The sequence below is a fragment of the Felis catus genome, chromosome A3 (genome assembly GCF_018350175.1).
Source record: "Felis catus isolate Fca126 chromosome A3, F.catus_Fca126_mat1.0, whole genome shotgun sequence".
Lineage (NCBI taxonomy): Eukaryota > Metazoa > Chordata > Mammalia > Carnivora > Felidae > Felis > Felis catus.
In genome coordinates this window covers 4511172-4537247 of record NC_058370.1, presented here as the reverse complement: position 1 = coordinate 4537247, position 26076 = coordinate 4511172, and the positions used below count along the sequence as shown (strand labels likewise).

Genomic DNA, 26076 nt, shown 5'->3' with positions numbered 1-26076 from the left:
CGCCTGGAGACCGAGGTCAGCCAATGGGCCGTCAATCATGTCCACATAACCAAGCTCCTCCAAATACCCTGGGCGTTGGAGGCGTGGGGGGGCACCCAAGTGGGCTGGGCTCGTGCATGTGGGGATAGGAGCGGGCGCTGTCCGTGGTCCCAGCGGAGAGCCCCGCTGAGGTTCCTGCCCCGTGCCATCGGCCCTGCTCCTTTGCCGAACCACCTGTGCCTCTTTCAAGGGGATAAACCAAGAGCGTGAGGTTAAAGGCTTGCTGAGTTCTGACAGGACTTCTAGCAGATGATTGAACTTGGAGGTGGCCTTGTGGAGCCCCCTAGTATAGTGCGGTGACTTTGCACAAATTCACCGTCCGTCTGGGCCTATGTTTCCACCTCGAACCGAGGAGACGGGCAAAGAGTTTCTCTGGTCCTTCCGGGGGTACCTGCGTTGAGAGCGCGTGTGTGCACGCACACGCGTGTGTTTGAGAGGCAGGGATGAAGGGCTCGCCATGGAACCCAGGCACCGGTGGGCCTGCCCCCAGCGCAGCCCCTAAGTCTGTGCCCCAGAGAGTGGGCACAGCCACGGCTGACTCCGAGCCACATGTGCAGGGCTGGCTTCTACCGAGCAGCTATTTGGGCCTGGCCTCGTCCAGGTGACATTGCTGCCCACAGGACCCACGCTCTCCGGGCCGGGGAGGTCCTGAGGCCTGTCTGGAAGAGGAAGAGGCTGTGGTCCCAGGGGGGCCTCACCAGCTTGGGACTCAGCCTGGAGGTGACAGGGCCACCCAGGAGCGGGAGACACATGACACCTTGTGTCCACCCAGCTGAGCCTGAGGGGAGGGGTGTGCAGCGAGTGTGGGGAGCGTCCGGCCTGGTGCCCGCCCCTCCCACCCACCCTCCCCACCTTCTAGATCTTTCCTCGCATCTCAGAAGGGCCAACCACCATTCCGCCTGCCCTGGGGGCTGTCTCCTCAACTCCTTCCTCACATCACTGAGCCTCTATCTCCTCCACAGAGGGGGGGACGTGACGGAACCTTCCTCCTGTGGGAGGGGCGGGAATCTCATCTCAAGATTAGCATTACCGACCTATTATTACTGCCAGCGTGACTATCAGACTACTTTGTGCTAAGTACGGCAAACCGGCCCAGCATGTGGCCAAGAGCCGGGCCCCCGGTGTCCGCGTGTTGAACTCCCAACTCCGCCATTTATCAGCCGTGGGACAGGTGAGCTACCTGCCCCATGTGCGCGGCACCTTCCTCATCTCGAGGGCTGTTGTGAGATTCAACGGGTGAATGTATGTGGATTCACTTGTTATGTGGACCGCGTGGACGGGGCCACAGCCCAGTGGGTGCTGGCCGCGTGTTTTCTGTGTCGTGGCCGTCCCCCGCTGACCCTTCGACAGCCCTTCTCTGTCCTCTGTTAGAGCCTCTGTGCCTGGGCTGTCTGCCCGCTGTCCACCCTGGGGGCCTGCTCCATCGCGGGTCCGGTCTCTACAGGGGAGAGACCAGCCCTCGCGCTGCCCTGTGCGCAGGGGCCTCACCTCCGTGTTGGCATCCGAAGGCTCCTCGGTAAATGGGGGCCGGAGGATCTGAATTTACCCCCAAACGCTACCCCCCCCCCACTCCCTGGGCCGCGTCGCCTAATGACTCCACGATGCTCGATGACCCCCTCCCAAATGGTGCCTGCAGAAGAGACAGCAGCCAAGGCCAAGGGCGGGTCGAGGGCAGGGCTGCTGCTTCCCCTTCAGTGCCTGGCGCTCGGCAGACACAAGGGCACTGTTGGAACAAAAGCAGGTTGCACGGAGCAGTAGGGGCGTGATGTGAGCTCCGTCTCAGGTCCACGTCGAGAGGGGCGGGAGGTGCCGCAGCAGGGACGGGAGAGGGGCTGAGGTGGCCCTGGGCAGATGGGGTCCCAGGGACACGGACAACTCCTCCGGGAGAAGAGCTGGGCTCTGAGGACCCCAGTGAGTAGCGTCCCAGACAGAAGCAGCCGCAGAGACACGTTGCTCAGCACCTGGAGAGGAAAGCACTGGAAGGGCAGCGTAGGGGCCCAAGGGCACAGAGACCGAGGCCTTTCTCTTCCTAAGCGTTCACAAGCCTTGGGCTTTAAGATCACACACGTGTGGGGGTGCCTGGGTGGCTCAGTCGGTTGAGCGTCCGACTTCAACTCAGGTCACGATCTCGCGGTCTGTGGGTTCAAGCCCCGCGTCGGGTCGTGTGCTGACAGCTCAGAGCCTGGAGCCTGCTTCGGATTCTGTGTCTCCCTCTCTCTCTGCCCCTCCCCCACTCACACTCTGTCTCTCTCTCAAAAAGAAATAAATGTAAAAAAAAAAAAAATTTTTTTTTAAAAAGATCACATGCATGCATTACTTTGCTGAAAAAGAAAACGTTGGAGCAGTACTCCACTTCCTTCTGGAATGGCTTAGGCCAGGTTTGTCTGTAGGTCGCGAGGGTGAAGCCGTCAAGTGGGAGGGGCGCGGCAGCTAAAGGGAACCGGGTGGAAGGACGTCTATGTCCATCAGGGCACGGAGAGGCCAGCACCGCAGATGCGCTCGGATGGACGCAGGCCTCGGCACAGGCAAGAAGGACACACAGGACGTCGGCCCCTCACAGTTTGCGGGTGGCGGGTGGTGGCCGGCGGCCAGATCGCGGGTACTTTGCCTTCATTTGTAAGGATTTCGCTTCTTCCAATGAGCATGGATTTCTATTATCATCGCAAGAGTTTATGCCATAAAAATATGTAAAAATCGATGTAGAGAGAATAAATGTAACTTCACGTTCTTGCTAAACCACTACACCGCTCAAGAAACCCGGGAGGGAGGAGCGGGGGGGGGGGGGGGGGCGGGAAACAAAGGAGGGAAGGGGGGTCTGCTAGGGAGCAAGAGTGGGGCCAGGAGAAGGGGGCCCTCACCAGCTGGCCATCTCACTCTTCTGGTCATGGACTTTCACGTAACATGGAATTTCTGTTAACAAAGATAATTGTTTTAGGACAATTCTGTCCCACAAAATATTTGGGACAGACTTATACTCTAAAAGTGTCCGTGGTTCCTCTGAAACCCCGGTGTGACCAGGTGCTCAGTGTTTGAGTTTGCTTACTGGCAGCCCTGTGTTGGGGAGACCTGGGCCCCTTTGGGAGCTCGACAGAAGCCGAGGTCCTTCTGGAAAAGCGCCCTGACCCCACTCTGCAAACAATTCCGGGGAAGTCATGGAACCCTCTGAACGTCTATCCCTGGGTTTAGCCCGGGGCTCAGCCAACTTCTTCCGCAAAGGTCCGGGTAGTAAATGTCTTTGACAAAGGCAGCCACGGGCAATACACACGCACAGGCTGTACCACCAGTGAAACATGACGGGAAACTCACATTTCAGTTCCCATAAATGATTTCCGCGTGTCAAGGAAAATCTTCTTCTGTTTTTTTTTTTTTTCCAAACCATTTAAAAATGTAACCACCGTCCCTAGCTGGGCGGGTCATAGTGTGCCCACGACTGCTCTCAAGCTCCCCGCGGGGTCTCCTCTTGCTCCCCATACACTCCTTCTCCCCATTCCTGCCGCAGCCCCCTCAGGATGAGGCGTGAACGGTTTGGGTGGTGGGGTTTTTTTTTTGAGAAAACGGTTGTCAGGGAAGGAATGAGGGCAGGTCCCCATCTTTCTCTGATGACCGAACGACAGATGCACCCTCAGCCTTGGGCCTCCAGCATCAGTGCTACAGAGGAGGAAGGCAGAAGTGGTCTTCACCGTTGAGTGGCCCTTCGCAGCTGGCGGGAGAGGACACGGGTGTCCCGTGTGGCTCATAGGACGTTCTTGGTGCTTCCTGGAAGGAGGAAGGGGCAGAGACGGATGGCCAGGGGGTCCGGCACCATGGCAGGTCACAGGCAACTCTCTTTGTGATGCCAGACCCTGCCCTCGGCATTAGCTGGGTCCCTGGGGACACGCCTCCAACTGGGTGGTGGCTTTCTTGGGGTGTCCAGGAGGACAGATTAAGTGGGCCACCTCTTCTGCCTCTTTCTTGCCACTCAGCTGTCCTTGAGATGTTTGCTGACTGGCCGCCCTTCTGGTAGAACACACCAGCCCCCGGCCATCCAGCCCGCTGTGTCGGACCCAAGGCTGGGGCCGTGTTGGAACTGTGGCACAGGTGCCCCACACCCACACAAGGGGTGCGACCTCCCAATTCAGGGGGAAACACAGACTAGCTTGGCAAAGGGCCAGCGGGAGTAGCATGGCCTCTTTCAAGTTCGGTGCACCTCCGGGGGGAAGGAGGGTCAGAAAGGGACAGGGAGTGAGGTTCTCACGAGGCTGGACGCCCTGAATTCAAAGGGCGGTGTTTGCCGCAGGACCTGGTTTACCCCCGTGTCCCGGGGGCCTAGACTGCTGCTGACCCAGGGGAGGTGCTCAGCACATGTTGGTTGAATGAATACACGACATCATCAGCTCCAACATTCCGTCCTTGGCTGTGTTGCCCTGAGAAAGTCTAAAAGCTCTTCCTGGGGCGCCTGGTTGGCTCAGTTGGTCAAGCTTCCATGAGCTCTAGCCCTGAGTTGGGCTCTGTGCTGTGTGGAGCCTGCTTGGGATTCATTCTCTCTCTCTCTCTCTCTCTCTCTCTCTCTCTCTCTCTCTCTCTCTCTCCCTCTCCCCCCCCCACCCCGCCCTGCCCCGCCCCTACCCTACTTGCACCTTCTCTCTCTCTCTCTCCAAAGAAATAAGCTTTAAAAAATAAATAAATAAATGTTCTTCCTTTCACAAGACTTCGCCTTAGAAGGTGGTTCCCTTCTAATGCCCTTTCTGGGTAAGATACAAAGTGGCTATTGCCCCTCTAATTATTCTTTTTTTTTTTTTTTCACTGCCCTATCAAATCCCAAATCTGGAGACCAATCTCTCAGTGTGTTCGTTGCCTGGACCGGAGTATCGGCGCAGCACCTGGAAATGGCCCGTTATGTACGTCTCCCCTATAAACTACCCAAGGTTTTTTCCACACGGGATGTTTCCGCCCTCCTCCGCCAGCTCTGGAAAACCAAGGCTCTGCAAAGTATTTCACGTTGACTCCAAGGAAGACACAGAGGACACTTTGGCTCAAGCCAACAAGTGAGAAGAGGCTAGCTTTGTTTTGCTTTGTTTTGAAGGCTGCACGACAGAATCTACAAATTCGGCGTATGTTTTTGTTCACTCCCCCAAACCCCCCGGAAGGAGGCGTTCCGCGTGGGGTCGGCCGACCCGGAGGGATGGGGAATAGTGGAATCCATTACACCCGAATCACACAGCTGGAGGAAAGAAAAGCGAGCCAGGCCCGAAGTACCCTGGGTAGCCAGGCAGGAGAATGAGTGGCGAACAGATGCGCTGAAATTTCATTAAAGAGGGTCTTGGAAATCAACCTGTCAGGATTAGACGCTTGTTCTTTCCGAGTGATTTTTGAATTTTCAGGGGTTTTTCTTTCCCCCCGAAAGGAAATAATTCTATAGGTTCTTCTCCCCAATCAGTGGCCTGCCTTTGAAATTAACCATTTGTCTGGCTTTCACTCTGATTGGGATCATGTTCCTCCTCAGTCTCGCTGAAGTGCTATTTTTCTGGGCGTTACTCGCTTAGCCACACACAATGTAACTTCGAACGGTGATGGAAAAAAAATTAGCATTTCCAGTGAACGGGAAAGAATGCATCTGATTTCAAAACGTGTACTTAAGAAAGAAAAAGTGCAACCAAATTGATTCTCCCAACTCCATAGGGCTTGTTCTGCCAAGCCAAACCTGAAATTCATTTTTTGCAAAGGGACAACTTTATTTATGATTCTTTGGAGGAAGGAAATATGACGATCCAGGCACAGGAAGGGGGAAAAAAAAAAAAGCATCTTGAGGATTTAATATAGCTTGGATTAATCAAAGCGCCTGCTTTTAAGCTGTGTGCCCCCACAGAGGAGTGAATTAATGAGCAATTTATGCAATGAATATATTTTTTTCTTTAATTATCTAGGTATTTCAGACGAGCGTGCTTCTTCTGACTTGAATTCTCCAGATACTTCTCTGAAATTTTAGCTTCACTTTGCATGGATAATTACCGCCTCCAGCTGTTCGGAGAGCAAATCTCAAGGAAGTGGAAACCTCTCCCAACCCCGACCCTCATGCAAATCAAGTGGGTTTGCTCGCCAGTCATCCTCAACTGTAGCCTGAATCCTTTTGAATGAAGAATCCATTTTGGAATTATCTGTAGGCCAGTGTCTCCTAGGTCGGCTTGGGGGCGAGGGGTTTTTAAATGAGGACGCGGACCCGGGACCCCGACCCTGGAGAGTCGGAACCAACAGGTCTGGGGTGGGGCCCAGGAGCCTGTACTTTTTTTAAAGGTCCGTGAACAGCGCGGCCAAGCCCCCCCCCCCGCCTGCTCTCCCCACTCACGCCCGTTCAGTTAGGCAGGTTAGCCAGACGTTAGCAGGTTGGACGGCCTGCCCAGGGTCACCTCCAGACCCACGGCTGAACCCCAAAGGCTGAAATTACGGGAGCAGTGAGAAGCCGGACTTTCCTTTCTGGGAGCACAATCCAGACCCCCAAGAAATGTGGGGGGGGGGCCCCTGGAGACAAGTCAACTTTGAGGTCTGTGTTGCTTCACAGGCCCCTGACCAGGCTGGCCCCAGCTCTCAGGTTCCATGATTGTCCCCGCTTCCAGGAAATGGGGAGGGGACAGGGGACACTGGGTGGGTGGAACCCAGGCTGTGGCCTGGAGCACGTCAAGGTCAGTCTTATCTCCCCCCTGCAGCTTTACCAAAATGGACAGTCAGGTTTCCAGAAACAATAGGTGGGCACCACCAAGAAGCCGGGAGCAATTGAGAGCTCTGGGCGGCAGATATCTGTTGGTGGTTGCCCCTTCCGCTCACGAAAACAATCCTGGATCTTACCTGAGTGTGGGGGCAGGGCAGCGGGACTCCGACAGGGGGGGGGGGGGGAGAGGGGGGCCAGGGGTCGCATCTGAAGCCAGGTCCTCCAGGCCACCCAGCCGGCCGCCCTGGTGTGGGTTTCGGGCACTCTGGTCTTTGGACGGCCCCTGCCCATCCTCTCCTGGGCCCTTCCCCGACTGACCCCTCTTCTGAAGCCACAGGAGGGGACTTGGGGACCTGACCACCACGGCAAGATGGGTGGAAAGACTGGATCCCTTTGGGACCCTTCTCCCCTCTTGCCCAGCCCCTCTGGGTCTGAGGAGTCAGGACGTTCCAACAGGATCCCAGGTTCACGCCTTCCCACCGCGCCCCCCACTTGGGAGTAAAGGAGGGAGCCTGCTTCTGATGCAGGCTGTGACAGCCCCACAGCGGCATCTCATCTCCCCCACGAGAACTTTCGGGAAGCAGAAACCTCAAGTTCAGGAAAGTACGAGAGCGGCCTCGCTTCCGGCCACCCCTCCCCTTTGCCACATTTCCATTAGCACCAAAATCACAGCCTCCAGGGCCTCCGAGGCTTCCCGGCTTGGATCATTGTTTTCCTTATCTCCATTCACATTCACCTGAAACCTGCATTAGACCCTGCTGTATAAAACGGAGTCTTTGGGTACACACGGCCAACTGAGTCCGGTGCCTGCCTCCCGGACCTCCACCCCGTGCCCATTCCTTCCTGTGTGTACTGGGCCCACGCCATTGTGACAGGGGGCCTGAGGAAGGCGGCCTCATAGCCTCCCTGAGAATACGCTCCCGCTGCCTCGATGTCCCCACGTAGACAGGTGCTGATCTGGGTTAAGAATCGCCATCTTTTTGCCTTTCCCAAGCTCAGGCCTAATCAACGTTGGACAGAAGGGTTCACTAGGCTTTCTAGGAGGAAGTAACAACGCGGGAGGTGTGCGAGGTCTCCTGCACAGGAGCCCAGGAGATAACCAGTCCCAAATAGCAGGCACCCTGGGTATAGGAGAGCTAGGGACCTGTGAAATACCGCCTCTGTGCAGCTGTGACTACACCCGGGCCCTCAGCCTGCTCTGCTAGGATTCTCTTTGCCCCAGTCAGGAGCAATCATCATGCCCTTCTCCACCGGAGCCGCTGCCGTGCGTTTCTGAAACGTAATTCAGAGCTCACTTTTGGTTCAGTGCCCTGTAAAGCAGCATCCCATCTCATCTATCAGCCAGTTTTAGACCAGACATCTTCTGAGGGGAGTTTTACCCCAGGACCCATTTCTGGTGCTGTCCGCAACGTATCTGAGATGGGCTGCAGGCAGGGGTTGATCCAGCCAAACCCCGGGGTTCATCAGGCTTCCTTTATCAGCTTAGGAATCGTGGCACTTCGGGCATTAATTGACCCTGGAGAACGTGAACAACGCATCCCACAAATAGGAAGTACACATAAAGACACATCTGTGCCTTATCAAACGTAATAACAGAAACTCTCACCAGCTCGCTTAGGGAACTGGGGACCACGGAGGCAAGAGCCCACGACTAGACGGTGGGGCCTGGATCTCCCCAAGGCGACACGCTTGAGCCCCTCATAGCAATTCACTATGCCTTCCCCGTGATGTGTTTTTCAGAACAAATTAGCACGGTGTGTGGTTGGTTTGTGTTTTCTCGTAAAGGAAATGTAATTTTATATATTTATTTCTGAGCGCTTATTCCTGGTTCAAAAACCAAAACATACAAAAGGGCGTGCAAGGGAGGCGTCCTGTGGCCTCTCTCTCTCTCTCTCTGGTCTCCCCATCCCCCTCCTGGGAGCCAGCCAGCCTAGGGACACACTAGGTATATACAAGCTGATGCATACGTGTATATTTTTTCCTTTTTTTTTATAAACACAGATGGTAGCATGCACTATAAACATTGTTCCCCCGCCGTGGCTTCAACAATGTGGTGACGCATCTCCTCTCGCTGCACAATGAGCCTCCGGGTTCTGTTTTTAGTGCCGCACGGTAACTCCGTTGCAAGGAAGGAACGGGGCTTATTTAACCAGCCGTCCGCGGCAGGCATCTACGTTGTTACCAGTCTGTTTCTATTACCAACCACTCGGCAATGAATAAACCTGTGTATTCATCATCCCCGGCCCCGTACAGGACATCGGAAGGATAAATTCCTGGCAGTGCAATTAGCAAGGGTTTTAGAATGCTGTTCACATGTGTTTGTGATGTTCCTGTCCCAAGGGGATGGAGGTCTGGGCCAAGAAGGTCAACGTCAGGGGACATGAGCTCCAAAGAGTTGCGTTCTATTTTCTCTGTTTCAAGAAAATGCCTCTCCCCCGTCTCGATCTTTGGGAAAACAAAACAGCCCAAAAAACAAAAACCGGTCATTCAGCTGAGCTGCACACCCCCTGCCTGGGTTCTCCGTGAATTATGGATTTTTAAAAAGATGGGAAGGGCGGTGAGATATTGAATTTCCAAACTGGTTTTATCTTACTTCGTTGGAAGTTCACCTGCCACGGCTGCTGCTTGAGGCGCTGGCGTGCGAAGCGGCATCCGGGGCACGTCCCCGGGCCTCCCCGCCATCGGCCGGCGGGTTTATGCGCTCCTGAGAAACACGAGCTCTCCGTGCTTCCTGCTGATGGGGCCGCTGGGGCACACAGCCTGCCTGCGTGTCGCTGTTTGTAAGAAAACACGAGCCCCCGCCTCAGGCCCCACCATGGCCTAGTGGGAGCTGGAGTTGCCCAAAAGACCCAGGGGCTCCTGGACCCCCAGGGGTCCTGCTGTCGCGAGGCGCTGTCCTGGGGCGGGTAGCCACAAAGGAAACACTTTAAAATATATATATATATTTTTTTAACGTTTATTCATTTTTGAGAGACAAAGTGTGAGCGGGGAAGGGGCAGAGAGAGAGAGACACAGGATCCGAAGCGGGCTCCAGGCTCCAAGCCATCCGCACAGAGCTCGACGTGGGGCCCGGACCTCACGAACCACCAGATCATGACCTGAGCCGACATCAGACGCTCAACCGACTGAGCCACCCAGGCGCCCCTCAAAGGGAACACTTTTGAAGATGGAAAACATGGGCAGTGACTCAGAAATGCAGCAGGTCTGCGCCCCGATTCGGAAGCCGGAACCATCTCTAGGAGGCCGTCACGTTAAGCCACCAAGCATGTCCACGCAGGGGTTCTGCACAGCCCATGGTCTTGAGACTCACGCACTGGGCCATTTGGCCTTGACTGGAGACATTTCGGGTCGTCAAGACTTGGGGGGAGGAGGGGAGCTGTTAGCATCCTGTTGGGTAGAGGCCAGAGAAGCTCTATACACCCTACAATGCCCCCCCTCAACAGAGAATTACCCCGCCCCAATTACCGATAGTGCCTTGCTTGAGAAAGCTAGCCTCACCCCGGCACTGAGACGAAATCAAGATGGTCGGGGGACCAAATGCTATCTTTGAAAGGTGGAAGCATCTGGTCCTCTCCCCTGAGGGCGGGAGGCATCCTGGACCCACCAGAAGGCCCCCACCGAGCACCCCACCCCCATCTCCTAAATGTCTGTGCTGCGAAAAACGTACACATCAGCTCAGAGGGGAAATATATGAGAGAAACAGTATCTCCGTATTCTTAACAATTTTTCTCCTCTGAGCTCAGAGAGCTTTTCCAGGACAACGTTACTTTATATTCCTATAATATAATGCAAGAAAGATTGCTCTTCTCACTTTCCAGATAGACATATTTTCCAGAGAGCTGTTCCTGACAGCTAGTTAGTGGGAGAACTGCATCAGAATCGATAAGTCCTGAATCCCTTTTTTTTTTTATTTTTACAAAATGAAAACAGCCCTTCTTTTTCCGATTATAAAAATGATACATGCACATTGTTCCTTAAAAAATTCAAACAGTACAGAAAAACATAAGGAAGAAAAATAAAAAATTACCCAAATCCTTTCACCAAGAGATAAACAAAACGTAGACATTCTGATACTTATCTTTCCAGCCCTGTCTGCGGGAGGGTGTGCCCGCATTTTACACACATCATTTCTCCTGTTCCAGGCTGCCTCCACCTGCCACTGACATTCTGGGCTGGATCATTCCCTGCCGTGAGGCCGTCCTGGGCACTGAAGGGTGTTCACCGGCATCCCCGGCCTCTACCCATTAGATGCTAAGAGCATCTCCCCACCCCTGAACTGTGAGAGCCAAAATGTCCCCAGACATGGCCCAATGTCCCTGGGGCGGGGGAGGGGGGGGGCAAGGCTGAGCCTAGTTGCGAATCCCTGAGATAAACGGTATCATGCACCTACAGCTCTGTGTATACCCAATGTTTGGAGGGAGAGAAAAAAGGTTATGACTTTTGTGTCCTTTGGTATTTAGCATTAAAGGGATGGGGGGTGGGGGAGGTCTGGACCAGCCTGATATTTACGAGGTCAGGGCTTCAGGTAGATTACTTGACTTCTCCTGGCCTCCCTTTTTGCCGTCTACAGAAACAGCGATAGGGCGCCTGTGTCAGGAATGACCCCAAGGTTCCATCCAAAGTTGTCCTTTGGTGGTCTCGCTGTGTACCTAGCTCTGTGCATCCTGCGGCAGGAACATCCCCCCCCCCCCCCCGGACCGGAAGGAGGTTGGCCCCTTCCCAGGGAGGACAGGCCGGCTGCAGGGTGATTTATTCCAGGCACCGAAGCAAGAGGGGCAGCAGGTGCCTGGTGCAGACAGTGTCGTGAGCTTCTGTTTGTGGGCTTTGTTTTTAATTCAATTCTTTTGGAAAACAGATAAGCACACGTCTGCTTCAATCTACTGTGCTAGGTTTTTTCTTCTCTTGTAAACTTTGGTTTCTTTTGAGCTTTAGATATTAAAAAAAAAAAAAAGACAAATGTATGAGATCAGTTGGAGGTTTAAGCAAATTGGTTTATTCCACTGCCGGGGGAATTGGGGTGGATGAGTCACAGTCCTCGGCTAGTCGGATTTTTACAGAGTAGCGTATGGTTTCGACGCTGGTGAAAAGCCTCTGGGTCCTTGCTCTCCCCGCCCCCACGCATGCCCTTCCCCCACCTCTGCGCGCACTCCCCTCGTCCTGGAAATGCAGAGCCCAGCACTGGGCGGTCAGGGCCATGTCTGCAGACGGAAGCGCCCCTCCCCCACTCACCCATCCCAGCGGGATTTGGCTGAGCCGCTGACTGCTTCACAGAATGACCCCCACCCCTTCAAAATCGGTGCGACCCCCTGGCCTCAGGATAACAAGCACAATTCTTTCCAGGGCCCACAAGCCCTGCCTGGACTCCTCTTTCCCCCCTGCTCACCTGGCCTTCCTTGGGTCCTGCCTGCTCCCTCAGTCCCCTCCCACAGGGCCTTTGCACATGCAGTCCCGCCTCTTTGCCTGGTAATGCCTCCCCGTCCTTTGGGCCTCGGCCCCACGTGGCGTCCTCTGGGAAGGAAGGGACCAGCCCCTCTGTTGCACATCGTTGTTGGTGGCGATCTGACATGTGCTTCTGTGTTTATCCAATGAGTCCTGTTGGGCCACAAGCGCTTTGAGGGCAGAGGTCCTAATTTTGCTCAGTACTCTATTGCCAGTGTCAGTGTTTCACACAACGCTGGGCACAGTCAGTGAGCATTTGAAGGAAGGCAGGCAGGACGAAGGGAAGGCGGGAGGGGAGACCCCTCCATCTTTAAAAGCGTCATTTTTTTTTCTTACCTTTAACATCCCAACCTTCCACATTCAAGTGGCTCACGAATATCTTCGCTCTCTGCCTGCCCCCTCCACCTCTCCTGGGGGCCCGAGGTGAACATCTCCCATGTGGGCTGGGGGGGGGGGGGCACATCCATTAAGCCACCTGCGATGGCCGTCCGCCATCCAGCACGTGGGAGGAGGAACAAGTCAGCGTGTCCCCGGCACGAGGGACCGAATGGCCCGCTCCAGCCTTTCCGAGGGGCCGTCCTCCGCCCGTAATGGAGAAATTATGTGAGGCGTAATTTATAGTAAAAATCAAATGAACGTTAATTCTGGTGAGTCACCCATGCAGAAAGGGCACCCGGTGGCTGTGGACATGGGCTGCGGCTGAGGACAGCTAACTGTTTAATCAAAGGCAGAGAGGACCACAGTGTACATTGTGGTGCCTGAAGCTCGGGCTGGCGGGTGGGTGCTGCTGTCCGAGCCCCTTTCAGAACTCTTCCCAGAAGGAAGCTGGGCCTCAGGAAAGCGGTGTGTGTGTGTGGGGGGTGCCCCCCAACAAGCTCCCCAGTCTGGGTAGTGGACGGCAGGCACCGCCCTCACAGCCCCGGCCCGGGCCACAGGCATCACAGCTCGTTGTGAAGGACCAGGCCGCAGATGGCTCCCCGTTCGCAGGGGAGTGCGAATGCCCAGGACGCGGGCACGTTCTCTTTCTGAGAAGATGGCATCGGTCCCAATTCACCTCAGATTATGAGAACATCTTGCCTTTTGAGAAAGTGAACCACGTCAGGGGAGTATGGAGAGATAATGTGGGGCAGACGGGGCCTCCCCTGTATCTCCTTCTGCCCACAGAGCGCCCTGGGTTTTCTGCAACTTCTGCAAGCCACTGCCAGCGGCTGGGCAGGCCGGGCCCCACGGACACTCAGGGCCACGGGGACAGGGAGGCTCTGGAACCAGCAGTTCCAGCCCGAGGAGGCCTGGGCCTTTCCCCCCGAGCGGTCCCGGGTGCACACACTGGGAGCGGGGGCTCTTCCGGGGCAAGAAAGCCCAGCCGCCCTCCTGGGCCCTGCCTCCGTCCCAACACTGCCCCTCTGGCCCACACCCTGTGTGGTCACAGCCAGGGCCCCGGGCGCCTCCCAGACACCAACTCTCCTGCCTCACCGTGCGTCCCGCCCGCCAACCTCCTCCCTCCCGTCCATCTCACCCACGTGAGGGTGAGCCTGGACACTGGCCAGGACGGGGACGACCCCGGCAGACAGAGGGGAGCAGCCCCCGCCATGCAGCCTGCATTCAGGCAGAAGAGGAACCGCATACGTCGTAAACACGCGCATGCTGGGAGTCACAGCACAGAGAAAAGATCGGGATGGGGGGCGGGGGTGGGGATCCAGGGCCTACGTGGGCGTGCGGTCAGGGCGCATTTGGCCTCAGTTCTCTGTGTAGCCCGGAGCTGCATACAGGAGGGCCTGGGGACTTGCTTTCTGTTTCTCAGCGGCTGGGCCACACACACCTGTATTTTATTTATTTACTTTTTTTAATTCTTTTTTTCAACGTTTATTTATTTTTGGGGGGACAGAGAGAGACAGAGCATGAACGGGGGAGGGGCAGAGAGAGAGGGAGACACAGAATCGGAAACTCACACCTGTATTTTAAATAAACTTTCGGTGCGCCTGGGTGGCTCAGTCCATTAAGCGTCTGACTTCCGCTCAGGTCATGATCCCGTGGTTCATAGGTTCGAGCCCCGCATCGGGCTCTGTGCTGACAGCTCGGAGCCTGGAGCCTCCTTCGGATTCTGTGTCTCCCTCTCTGCCCCTCCCCTACTTGCGCATGCCCTCTCTCTCAAAAGTGAATAAACGTTTTTAAAAAGTAAGTAGGTTTTTAATTACATTTACAATTAATTAATTTACAATTAATTAATTTACAATTAATTAGATTTACAAAAAAGTTATGAAGATGGGGCAGAGTTTCTGTGTGCTCAGCACCCGGTTTCTACTACCGTTATGCTGCTGTGGTCGTTCGTCACAATTCATGAACCAACATTGACACGTTATTAACTGATCTCAACTCCACGTGTTATTCGGATCATGGGTGGTTTTTACCGAATGCCCTTTTTTTCTGTTCCAGGATCCCACCCGGGACACGTTACACGCAGCTGTTACGTCTCCTCTTGGCTGTGAGTCTCTCAGATTTCTCCGGTTTTTGATGACCTTGACCATTTTGAAGGGTGCTGGTAGGTATTCTATAAAATGTCCCTGATGTTTGGTTGACGCTCGTATTGGGGTGACGGATGTGGGAGGAAGCTCACAGACATGAAGGTCTTCTCGTCCTGTCTGGGGCTATGCGGGCAACGGGACTGTCACAGACCACGTGAGCCTTGGCCCCGGCGGGTGTGTGGTGCCCACTGTGGCCAAGGTTCTACTCTGCAGACTAAAGGGACGTGTAGTTACGTCCCCGCTTCTTGAGGGGCATTTACCTGAATTCTTTGGAATTCTCCACACAAGGGTTTGGTCTCTCGTACCCATTTCTCTGATTTCCGTTATTGACAACCGTGTAGACTCCTGCATATTTATAGTATACACCGGGATCATAATCCAGGGCTAGCTTGTGAGTCAGACTCTGCCACTCGGGGCGACTGGGAGCACTTCCGGGGGCTCCCGTGTCCTTTGCCGTGCCGCCATTTTGGTTTTGGAGCACTTCCTCACCTTCCTGCCGAAACACTCTCCCCGGCTCGTCCGCAGCCCTTGCCTCAGCAGGCCCAGCAACAAGCTCTTGTTAACAAGAAGCCTGCTTGCTTCTACTGGACAAAGGCGTCAGACACCAAAGTCTGAAGGTGGGACACGCCTGCTGCTGGGGGAGTTGTCCTAGGGCTTCCAGGGCCCCGAACAGAGAGCTAAGGAGCCGTGTATGCGCACTTGCCCATGATGCACACTGATCCGGAGCTACTCCTTGAACACCGAGCGGCCGCACTGGGGTGGGCAGGGCAGGGGCGGGGAGGATGCTGGCTGTGCCACCGTCTGGGTGCAGGGGAACACTCAGAAGGGGAGGGGGCCGGAGCTGGACCAGGACGCCCTGTACACACACCCCCAGACCGTCTCCAAAGCCACTGGCTTAGAGCCCTCCCTGTGGCACATGCTGTCTGGTGGCCAAGGCCCCGTTTTCCCTCCCTCCCTCCAGTCTCCGGGGGGCCTCCCGCCACGCCCTGGGCCTCCTCGTCCCATTTGCCTAGGCCCCCTTCTCTGCCTGGTACCTCACTGGCGGGGGCCACCTAAGCCTGGCTGTTATAACCGGGGGTGGGGGGCAGAGCGGCCCAGGGGCCGAGTCCGTCACTAGAACACCCACCCCCCATTCCACGCTGATGCACACCTCGCGCCTCCCTGCAGAGCTGGGCTCCAGGGTGTCCTCAAGCCCAGAGGACTCCGCATCGGCTCTGCTGTGATGGGGATGGGTGTCAGCTTCTCAACGAGGTCTGTTCACCAGAACGCACTTCCTCTACCGGGAAGGAGGCATCTGACTCCCAGCACGCTCTGGGCCACCTCTCACTCCCATGCCTGTCCCACGCCCAGAGTGTCCCCTCAACTGTCAGGAAGCCACTCTGCACTCGGGATCTTCTTCAGTTGCCTTTTTCATCTTTCTGCCCTGTCCATCCATCCGTCCAGCCAGCAATTATATCACCTAAATGCCTGCTCTGTTCCAAGTATGTGAGAAAGACAGACCCTGCCCGTTGGGGTTCGGCCGGCCGGGGAAGCCAGGCATTAGGAGGATAAGTTTTAAGTTCCACATTCTGGCAAATGCCATGAAGGCAAAGAGCAAACTGTAATGGGAGAAGATGGGGGGGGGGGGGAAACCTGGTTTGGCCTGGGTGGAGGCAGGGCATCGTGCTTCCCGAGAAGCCCCCCAGCAGCAACCAAGGGAAACTGAGGAAGGCAGGTGAGCCACAGCCCCGCGCCTGCCTCTAGGACACCAGCAGGTGCAGAGCAGAGCTCTGTGGAGAACGGACACAGAGAAGGATGTTCATCCTACTCATTCTCAAACATCTACTTTTTTGATAATTTTTTTAAAAATGTTTATTTTTGAGACAGAGAGAGACGGAGCATCGGCAGGGCAGGGACAGAGAGAGAGAGGGAGAGAGAGAATCCCAAGCAGGCTCTGTGCTGTCAGCGCTGAGCCCAAAGCGGGGTCTGATCTCACAAACTGAGATCATGACCTGAGCCGAAGTTGGACACTTAACCGACTGGGCCCCCCGGGCGCCCTTCAGTTTCACACGTTGATTAGGCACCTACTGCATACCACGGGAGGAGACCAAGCTGGAGAACGTAATAATCCTCAGGGCAGCTATAGCCCTCATCCTGCAAGCTCACAGACTCTAAGAGGTGGGAGCAAACACATTACTGGCAAAGGGACAGAGACGACAGGGGCTGTGATGCCAGTGACAGCGGGATGGCAGGGGGTGCTCCCTGCAGGCGGGAAGCCAGGGTGAAAGGGAGGCAGACCCCAGGGAGAGGAGGAGCAGGCCCAGGTCCGGGTCTTCAGGCAGCTGGGGCCAAATGGCATGTGGGGCATGTGGGGGAAATGCAGGTGGTCAAGGCCAAGCTCAGAGCGGGGTTGTGTTCCAAGTAGCCACCGGAGGCTTGGAACAGAACAACAACACGGTCAGTGGCCTCTGGCCACCACGTGGGGGACCCGCCGGTGGAATTGGGCCTCTGTGGGGGGAGGGGGGGGACAGGCAGACGGCGTGGCCTTTCTCTTGTGTGGCTCCCCGTGTCTCGCCTCCTGACCGCACAGCCCGTGGGTGCAGTACTCCTCCGAGCCTTTCAGGAAAGCCTCCACCCAACCCTCTGAATTGAGCACAACAGGATTGGGGGGGGCCCTCCGGAAGGACCCGTATCATCACCTCCCACCCAGGGCTGTGCCTCACACACCCTTCCCTGACTTCATGACGTGGCCCCGGGGGCTCGTGCCGCCCCTCCTCCCGACCCTGCCCCACTTCGGAACCTAGGGTGCTCCCAGATGGACAAAGATGTCACAGGACTCCGGCAGCCCCTCTCTGCACCCCAAGGGCTTATGCGACCCATAAGCCAAAGACCTGCGTGACATCTTTCCTCGTGGACCCCATTCAAACACGCACACGGGGACCTGCCTTCCAGCCGGCTTCCCTTCCCGGTTCAAAGGCAGCGCTGTTTACTTTGAAGAAACGGCCTTCGAACGTGGGTTTGCCGGGGCCTTGGTGGCAGGCTCCGAGCACCACGGAAAAGAACTTCATCACAGCTCTGTCGTGGCCTCACGCGCTGACAGCCGGCCTCAACATTTCATCTTCTGAAGGCTTCTCCCCGAAGGTTCTGTCGCTACCTTGGTTTGAGTGGCAGCCACGCGCCATGGTGCTGTTGTGCATGGGGCCCCAGGAGAAGTCTGTGAACGATTGCCTAACTCGAGTGCTACGACGATGGGCCCCCCCCCCCCCCCCGCCCAGTTCTGAACAAAAGCTGCAAATCAGAAAGGGGCTGTCAGCTGGCTCCTGAGCCGAGCACGAGGCTGGTCCTTCTCGGCCGTGGGAGACCGCGGGAGCGCCGCCTGCCTTCTGCCCTCGGCCTGCACCCTCTCGTGTCCTCCCTCTGGAGCCGACAGCCTCTGGAGGTTCTGGCCCGACGGCGCCGGCGGATGAGAAACACCAGCGGGAGTGGACGTGTCGCCTGGAATGTTCGCCGTGGCATGGAGCAGACAGAAAATTCTGAATGTGGCCAGAGCTGGAAGAGGACATCCCCACGTGGCCAGGATAGGGGCCCTGTCGGGGGCTTGGGGCTCCCGAGTTCTCCTCCCTGGGGGGGGGGGGGGTTGGGGGAGGGCAGAAGACTACAAACCTAACCGCCTGGCGCCCCAGACGAGCAGGGAGTGGGCAGCAAGCCCGTGGCTACCTCAACCAAGGTCACTGCATTCCACATTTATTATGCAGCAGTACAAAGTGTTTGCTCTATACGTGTTCCGTTATTAATTTTTCTTTAACAACAGATGGTCTGGAGGTTCCCGCTTTCACCTGATACAGCTCGGCGGTAACCCGGCAGGGTAAAAGTCCTCTCAGCTCAGGTGGCTGTTGCGGGGGGGGGGGGGGGGGGGGGGGGGCGGGGAGCCGCCACCGTGAATTAATCTTCAAGAAGCCTGGGGGTGAACCCAAAGTAAGCTCGGGCAAGGTGTTTGGGAGGGGCCCCCTTGCTGGGCCATTCCTCAAAGCTAAATCAGACTCAACTCCCAAGTGACATCTGCAGACGATGAGGCACAGAAACCCTTCCGAACAACGGTTCTGGTAAGAGGCGAAGGCTGATCTCACCTCGTTTGTACAGACCCGTGTCTCTTAGCAAAACCTCGCTTCAGAGCAAAGGTTAAACTCCCATCGAGAAGAGGCTGAAGCTTCAAGGAGCATCGACACACAGTGCTGCCAGAGCTTTAGCGGGGACACGGCTGCTGGAGGCTCCGAGGACACCCGAGAACAAAGAGGCTGGGGACGGAAAGGATGAGAAGAGGGGGAAGGAAGGGTTAAGAGGACGAACAAACCAGACACACACACACGCGTGCACACACACGACGACACCCCACGGCCACACTCGGGTGGCTCTTCAGCTCGATGTCTCTCTTCCAAAGAACAGCCATCAGCGCAACCCCTATTGAGGGGCCATCTTCGGACTGTTGTCTGTTGTGGACTTGAGAGAAGCAGTAATGGTTCTGGAAGTGTGGCCCCTCTTCTGATGAGAGAGACCCGGCGCTTAATGAGATCGGCTGGGAGTCACGATCTCCAAGGCCTTCTGGTGGGACCTTGGGCCAATCGCCGGCTCAGAGTTGATTTCAGAGCCCTGGCCGTTAAGAGCAGACCACAAGAAGTCAAGCTCACGGAAGCCTTTAGGAAGGAGACAGAACCACGGCGGTCCCGATGACGCCGCAGAGCAGGGACAGAGGCTGGGGAACAGAGGGAATGAGGCGGTTGGACCTGGGGCCTCATGCACCGCGAAATGACTGCGCTGGTGGAAACCCATCATCTCCAGACCCAACTGTCATTCCGGAAAGCCACGCAGGTGCCATCACTTACCCGAGACCACACGGCCAGGTCCAGAGCAGGTCCTGGAAGCGTCCAGGGCCAAGGGGACCACAGGAACCCCTACCCAGGGATTCTCCTGAGAAAGGGGCATCGAAAGCCCCGTCAACATCATCACTGCAGCTGCGCCACCTAGTGGTGAGGGACTGGGGCACTTTGTGTCACCCCCTGAGCCCCCAGAAACGTCCCTCACCCAAAGAGAGGACAAGGGCGGGGCTGCAGGAGAACCTAGGGGTGTCCACAAGACCCCTTCACGGTGCACCCACAGGGAGCATGGGCCACCCACACACCCAATCCAGCTGCCCATTTTCATCATGGGCCTGAGGAGGGGCTTCAGGCACAGACCTCTCAAGGCTCACTGTCCGCCAGAAAGTTACAATCAGAAAACTCCTATAACACCGTATCAACAGGTCCTACTGCTCCTTCCAGAAGTGCTGGTGAGGGGGAAGGCACTGCTGGAAATCGGGTCACCACACACACACACTGGTGTCCGTCCGGCCTGTGGCTGGTCTTCCTAACCATGACATCCCCCCTACCACCCACACCCATCGGCTTTCCAAGGCTGCCTTGCCCTGAGGCCATGTCCGCTCCAGGCTGGAAGGAACCAGAGAGAGAGAGAGAGAGGCCTCAGAGGGAAAGCCTTCCCCAGATTGGGCCACCTCAGGAAGCAGGCCCCAGCTAACCCAGCTCAGACCCTGGTCAAATTAGAGTGACCTTTGACCTGTGGCACATCCACAGGCCGGGGCCGCGAGCCTCCCAAATGCTTCGCAAACATACTCATCATGACCACTGGCGGGTCCAGCCGGGCCTCCTCGAGACCAGCTGGTCTCCCAGCCACTCCTCTGCCTCTGCCAACCCCTCTTCCACGGGGTAGCAGAAAAAAGCATTAGAAGATGTGGATTCAGACCACGGCTTAGACTCCTCGGCACTCCACACGCCCTCACCCACCCCCGCTGGCCTCCCTCTCAACTCCGGCAGCCGGGCTGGCGTCCCTCTGTCCCTGGAGCCCATGGCCCGCTCTCCGCGACCCAGGGCCTACCCCCAACTGGCTCCAGGGAGGGCTCCTGCCTCAGCCCAAGCGTCATCCCAGACTCCTCCTTGGAGCACCCCCATATCTCCCAAGCAGCATTCAAAGGCAGTGGTTTAGAAGGTGGACTCTGGAGTTCAGACCCAGACTCTACTACTGTCCGGCTGGATGGCCTTGCACAAGTTATTTGACCTCCCCGAACCCCAGGTTCCCTGTAAAACCGCCGTGAAGATGAAATCAACGTATTTCCCAAACATCTGGGAAAGAGGAAGTCCAGCGAAGGAGCAGACAGACCAGGAGGAAGGGCTTCTCCGAGTCTGAGCCTGGCTGTGTGTACACAGGGAAGGCTCCTCAGAAGAGGAGGGCCCCCCAAGCCCTCATACAGGTGGCCCCGGAGGCCCAGCTGGGTCACTGGTGCCACGGGGTCTTCCCAGGGGCCTGGACAAGGAAGAGATTCTGCGCAGCAACAGGGATGAACTTGAGGGCCCCAAGACTCCCCCCCCCCCCACCGAACGCCCCCTTAGCCTTCCTTCCCGGTGCTAAGAAGCCACATCCAGGTTCCAGACCCACCCTGGCCCCCTCGAGCCTTCCCAAGCCCCATCCTCGTGACCGAGAGGCCCAGGGCCACAAGGGCGTTGGCATTGCCGCAGTAACTGCCCTAACCCTGTTGTGTTTCTGCTCAGGTTACTAAGGGGCCACGGGGAGAAAAGCGGGCAGCGAGCTGCCTCCGGGGGCCTGGCAGGGGCCTTCGTGAAAGCCCGCCGCCCCTTCCTTTGCTTCCCCCGTCCCAGGCCGGGCCACCCAGTGCTCTTCCATGAGCCCAGGTCTCCCAAGACCAATGTCAGGGCAAAGTCAAGGAGGCCCCAGCCAGCAAGTCAGTGGCTAATTCTGATGGTCCTCGCCCCTTCTGAGATAATAATAGCTCCACTTGACTGCAGAGACAGCAAGTGCAAATGCCTACAGAGGCCAGGCCCTGCTCAGAGGTGAGTGATGGGACCAGGTGGCGCCCGGCGTGGTCTGCAGCTCGCCGACAGGGGGCAGCCGCCCCTCGGTTACGGCAACCGGCGGACGAGTCCTGGCCGACCCGAGGCTCCCACAGGCCGGGAGAAGTCAACTCTCCAAAAGTTTTGGTAGCATCTCCCGGTATCCAAACGTTGGCGGCTACCAGAACTCCGACGTCAAAGACAATACTCTGTGCGGTTGAAACACAACATGTCTCCGGGTGGGATGGGCCTGGAGGGCGGTTTCCAAGCCATTCCACGATGGCGGTTTTCCACAGATTCGCGTTTGCTAGTAACAACAGCGGCCACCATTTAGGGGCTTGCTCCTGAGCGTCAGGTAGCTAACTCGTCCAGCTTAATCCTCCAGGAGCCCTGGTCCCCTCCCTCTGACTCGGGGGGGGGGGGGGGGGGGGGGGGAAACCACCTGGGCAGATCAATGAGTTGCCCCAAGGGAGTGGGGCGGGCACTGGGGTGCTGAGGTCAGCGCTCAGTTCTGTAGGACACCAAAGCCAGGAACCTTGACCACAGGGTTGATTCCCCGGCCCGTTCCCCCGTGAGCTCGGGGGCTCCACCCTGCTGACCTCCCAGCTCCGGATGAGTCCTTGGCGTTTCCACACATGTCCACCTGCCCCTGACCCCACCCGCCAGGCGCCTACCGCTTACTCAAATGACCCTCCCGCTCTGTCGTCGCTGAACCTCACGCGCTGGGCTTCTTCCCAGGCACTAATCCTCCCCCCCGCTCCCCGGACCATATCCAGCCACGGTGGTGCGGTGTCCTCCAAATCCCCCTGCCCCTCTGGCCGGTGCCAGCGGAGGTTCCATTTGGCCTGTGACATTTAAAAATATCTGTCCAGCCTTGGCATATAGAACCCAATACCCCCAGCTGTTTAAATACCACCGCCTCGTTCGGCCGGCACATGCCTGTGCTTCCAGTAAAAGCGTAAGTTGACCCAGAACAACACGGGGCCACCCGAACCCTCTGTTCCAATCGTGCCCATCTTAATTTGGCTCCTCTGTCAAGTGCACCGTCCGCCGGAGCCCATTCCTGACCCTACAAGGAGAAAATAGGCACAGGCCTGGGGGGGCTTTGAGCGGCAGGGCAAGGTGTGGGCCATCTGTGTGTCCGTGACACGGGAGCACATGCCTGGAGCATGGTGTGATGTCCGCCACAGCTGTCCCTCCCCTCTCCCTGGCTTCCGACCCCATCGGGCCCCACGGCCCTGCTATTAATACAGCGCGAAGAGGCCCGGCAGCTGGCCGTGGCAAAATCTTTCCACACGGACAGTGACAACTGACATCACACTGATTTGGGCTCTGTATGTTCCAAATGTGCATTCTTTTAGAAAGAGCAGAGCCGGGATTTGCCTGGTCACCAAAAATGGGTCTGCGCTACTTTGGGAATCGGGAAAGTGTCCAGCGATCAATGTGGGGGCCTCTACCAGGGGACCCAGGAGAGGGGCGGTGGCTCCAGGAGGTTCCTGGGGCTCCAGGGGTTGGCGTCTCCTCCCCTCGCAAGGGTGCCCTAGATCCGTGCAGGGATGGAGTGAGTGCCCCAGGGGTTGGGGGGCGGGGGGGCCGGGGAGCAGGCTCAGCTACCTGACTTGCTCTCCTTGCGGGGAAGACACTGGCTTCCAGACCCCAGAAGAGTCCAGAAAGAGCTGGTGCAACGGTAGGATTTCCGGGCCAGGCCTTAAAAAGACACCCAAAGACGACGGAGGGGTGAAGGAGGCAGCAGTCGCTGACAGGCTACCGCAGCCGTGCGGGGCCCCGGGGTCTCACCTCCACCTGCGCACGCTTGGGAACCTCCGTAACGACAGGCTGACAAGTTTAAAAGTACGCACGTGAGAAAAGAGTCAACCAAAACGCAACAAAATTTGAATTCGACGTTCAAAAATACCCAACACATATTCACAACACATGTGTGGAAAAAACCCCAACAAACTGCTGAGAACCTAGCACGTGCCAGGAACACTTCTCACTTGGTATGAAAGAAAGCGCGGGCGGGGAGCGGAGCCCCGGTGCGCCGGCCGGTCACAGCCTGGCCCGAAAACCACGTCCTCGGCCGGGACACAACGGGTCCCCTCCCCGCATGCCCTGGATGCCTCTCAACTGTCCCATTCCATCGACCCATGGAGACCGTCTCAACACATACTTTTTAAATTTAGGACTTACAAACACACAATGAGCCAACCCAAGCAAGACACAGCCGGGAACCGCATCTACTGGACGGCCTTTCTCCCCCGCCCTCGCCCACCTTCTGTGCCAAAGGAGCGGAGCCACAAACCTCCGGTTTATCACACGCGTGCCTCGAACGTGTTCCTTTTATCGTGTACGTAGTAGCCTAGTTTTGCTTGCCTCTGACCTGTCTGAAAAGCGTATCCTACCCCACTTCTGGATCTGTACTTTTAGGCACAGGCTCCTTTCTGGCATCTTCTGGCATCCACTCAAGAACCAAGCACACGATGGGAGAAAAGAGCCACCTTCCCCCCCGCCCCATATCCCCGGAAAAGCCCCTCGTGAGAGAAAAGGCCTCAGCACAAAGCGGGGGAGTGGGTGGGCCCCTGCGAGGCACGTCGGCAGGAAGTGGAAGGTGCCTGGGCTCGCGCTCCCGGTGTTTGGGACAGAGCTCTGCGGAGGCCAAGGGCATGGGTTAAAGCCTCACCGAGAAGCCTGTTTCTTGGCTGCGTCTGCAAACAAAAACACGTGAGGTGACGGCAAATGTCATGGTAAAGGCAGATCAAGACAACTACATCTGTCGATTTATTATTAGAAGGCAAATGTCATGGAAAGAAAATATGCCCCAAGTAATTCAGTCCTGTCGGAGCTCAACAGGCTTCAGCGGGTTGGAAGCAGAATTCTTCCTTCCCACCACCTCCTCAGCCAGGAGTTGCCTTCCTAGGTACCAGGGTCGAAATCTCCTCCGTCCCCCTCGATGGTAAATGTCTGTTGGCAAGAATACGGCACACAAGACAGGAAGGCCACCTGTCATGCTGTCTTCGCTAGGGTCCAGTCGGCGATTCTCCCCGGTGGATGAACGGGCTCAGCCCCTCACCGCGTGCTGCGGGGAAGACAGGGCCACCCCGGACGAAGGCGGTGCCGAGGGGATTCCAAGGGGCCAAGAGCCAATGCTGTCCATTTTAAGAGCTATGCATTTATCTCCTTGCGCATTTAAAAAATTCTTAGCCAGAAGCCAAGTGATATTGGAATAATTTTCCTTTAAAACTAAATTCATTTACATAAATACAGCAAGTTGATTTAAAGAACACCGTGAAGCGTAGCTATAGAACGGGAATAAGGCAAAAATCATCCAGCTACTACGGAAACAACTGAAGTTTGAGCAAGAATCTCAATACTTCTAAAGGACTATAGATTTTTTTCTAATTTCTATAGTACTTTTGAACTCAGAAAGTTTTTGCCTACATTCTCTGCCTAAAAATGGCCACTCCTTCCACACTCCAGGCCACCTCCCACCTTCTCTGTTCCAGGCAAGCCACGTGTTGGGCACTTCCAATGGCCCTGCTAGAGAGGGTACACTGGGCCCTCCGCATGGAGTGCGTGGGTTGGCGAGGGGGGGAGAGGAGCGGGGAGGAGGGGCCCAGAGTCCTGGCCGCTGATGCCGAACCAAGCCCCCAACAACCATGTGGTCACTTACCTCGGCTCTCCGGTCAGAAACCCCCAGGCAAGGTCTCAGAGAAAGTTCCTGTTTTCTTTCTCCCCAGTTTGCTCTTTTCCTTGCGTTTCCACCGTGACTTCAGAAACACAGTTGGCCAAATTTCCCTGTTCATGCAGAGAGTTCAACCAGTTTAACTAACAGGGGCTCCCGCGGCAGACCTTTCTCTCTTCGGAGAGAAGCCTATCTTAAAACCAGTTGGAGGGGCGCCTGGGTGGCGCAGTCGGTTAAGCGTCCGACTTCAGCCAGGTCACGATCTCGCGGTCCGTGAGTTCGAGCCCCGCGTCGGGCTCTGGGCTGATGGCTCGGAGCCTGGAGCCTGTTTCCGATTCTGTGTCTCCCTCTCTCTCTGCCCCTCCCCTGTTCACGCTCTGTTTCTCTCTGTCCCAAAAATAAATAAACGTTGAAAAAAAAAAAAATTAAAAAAAAAAAAAAAAAAAAACCAGTTGGAGATGGGAAGTTACTCTTTTAAACATGCTAAAAGTAATATCAATGTTAATCATGTCATTAATTTTATGTATATATGTAACAATGTTATCATATTAATAACAATGCTAATATCACTATTAAGAAAAGCTAGGACGCCCCTACAACTCGGTTTTCAGGAAAGCCCTGGTTAACCCCTGTCACCCCAGCACCCCCCTCCAGTTACCGCGGCTTTTCACACTCAAAAATGTCCGTGTTCGATGCTAAATCATAAGGGAACTCTGGTTATGCGCTGTGACTACCTCGTCTATGCCGGCAATGAGCCGGGCGGGAAGGAGGGCGGGGGACAGGGTCCTCGATCTCAAAGGCCGGCTGGAGAGCATTCTTTCAATCGTGGTCATTCCC

The 26076-nt window shown here is 56.3% G+C and overlaps 2 long non-coding RNA genes across 2 annotated transcripts in view; both read left to right on the top strand.

Moving 5' to 3' along the window:
• The window catches only part of LOC123384251, an 87398-nt gene extending 71970 nt beyond the window's left edge, over positions 1 to 15428 (top strand). The window contains exon 3 of the long non-coding RNA XR_006595011.1: positions 14594 to 15428. This is a non-coding gene — a long non-coding RNA (uncharacterized LOC123384251). The remainder of the gene's footprint in view (positions 1 to 14593) is intronic.
• On the top strand, positions 4662 to 6172 carry LOC123384252. The gene is made up of 2 exons (XR_006595012.1): positions 4662 to 5129; positions 5943 to 6172. It is a non-coding gene; the product is annotated as an uncharacterized LOC123384252 (long non-coding RNA).
• Positions 15429 to 26076: the final 10648 nt, after the last annotated feature.